Consider the following 1,951-nt stretch of genomic DNA (forward strand, 5'->3'; position numbering starts at 1 on the left):
TAGTAAACACTCAGATGTTACATTCATTTGTTTATATAGACCACTAAAGAATCAGGTTCATTATAAGTGAACGGCAGTTGGTAAATAAAGTACGTGATAGAGACAAGTCATAGATATCAACTTAAGCCTTAGGAATAATTATATTAGCTATGCTTCATTTCAACTTCTTTTTTTTTAATTACTACTTCATATAAAGAACACCAAGGGTCAATAACATTTCACTTTTTGGTTGAGAATGCAACCCAGTTTCCTATATCACACTGAATACAGCAACTCCATGATAAATTTGTATACAATTTTTGTTGAGGATACAAAATACATACACAAAGAACAAGATTTTTTTTTTAAAGATTTATTTTTATTTTTTGAAAGAGTTACAGAGAGAGGTAGAGACAGAGAGCGAGGTCTTCTATCCATTGGTTCACTCCCCAGATGGCTGTAACGACCACAGTTGAGCCGATCCGAAGCCAGGAGCCAGGAGCTTCTTCCAGGTCTCCCAAGTGGGTGCAAGGGTCCAAGGACTTGGGCCATCTTCTACTGCTTTTCCAGGCCATAACAGAGAGCTGTATCAGAAGAAGAATAGCCGGGACTAGAACTGGCACCCATAAGGGATGCCGGTGCTTCAGGCCAGGGCTTTAACCCGCTGTGCCACAGCATCGGCCCTACAAGAATGTTTTGACAGATAACACAAGCATGAAACGGGATATCATCTGTTTGCAACAGTAGAATAATTCTCAACTTTCTGTACCTTTTTAGGGCTGAGAATTTGACCCTTCATGGTTATCAGTTGCATTTATTTCTTCCCAATTTATTGTGAGTGTCAATAACAGGAAATACTGATTCAGAGATGGAACACATTCAAAACATTTAGTTCCTAATTTCTTCCCTCCTATCCTACTTTATGTGTGTTCTCTCTCTCTCTCTCTCTCTCTCTCTCTCTCTCTTTCTCTCTCACACCCCACCTCCTCCATCTGCCTGTGTGTCAGTCTCTCAAATAAAATTAATGATGAACAAATCAGAAGTTTATTCCTCTTATGGAAAAAATCCTAAAGTTAGTTTCCCTGTGTAATAAGGTGGACTTGATAATCATTGGTGGACTAGCCTTCCTCCTTCTCAATCTGAAGCTGTGGTTTGGCTTTTAATGGTCTTCTGTGAGAGATGTTCTAAAAGTTAATAGAATTGCATCCTATGTAAAAATTGCATATGTTTCCAGATGGTTTTGTTAAAAAATAATGTATTTAGTTTTCCATAAACTGTTTAAAGCATCTTCATATGTTTGAAGTGACAGCTGATGTTCAATAATCATGCATGCACTTTGCGCAATGAAGAAGACGAAAACAAAAACTACAACAGAAAGTCCTCATCTCACCTGTGTCAACTCTCTTAGGACATCCTTCACAGAGGTTTAACACAACACTTCCATTTCTATCCCATTGGCAGAACTTAGTCGCATAGTCACCTATTTTTAGCAAAAGGTTAAGATTTCTTTTTTAGGCTGGGGGTGTGATTACTCAAATAAAATTGTCAGTCTCCTACATTGAGCACTAATTATGTGTATGTGATATGAAGATAAAGCAATGGACTAGTCATGCAGGAATAATCTGCTTTAACTTTTAACATACTTAGCCTCTGGAGGGAAACAGTTTAAAATATTACAAACATATGTAAGTGTGTGCATGCATATGATAAATTATAGTTACTACAAATTAAAATGGACAAAATATGAGAAAATAAAGCAATAGAAAGTACCCAGGGGGATGATCTGATTATGTTAAAACATACAGGGAAAACCTCTTAAGGAAATCACATTGAGTTCAGTCATGAATATTGAGAAAGAGGGAATGATTCACTGATCTGGAAGAACTTTCCAAGGAAAAGGGAGAGTGAAAGAAAATAAAGTGAGTTTGGCTTCTAAACATGAAATAAAGACCAGACAGGCTGGAGTTAGCAG

Source organism: Oryctolagus cuniculus, chromosome 8 (assembly GCF_964237555.1).
Source record: "Oryctolagus cuniculus chromosome 8, mOryCun1.1, whole genome shotgun sequence".
Lineage (NCBI taxonomy): Eukaryota > Metazoa > Chordata > Mammalia > Lagomorpha > Leporidae > Oryctolagus > Oryctolagus cuniculus.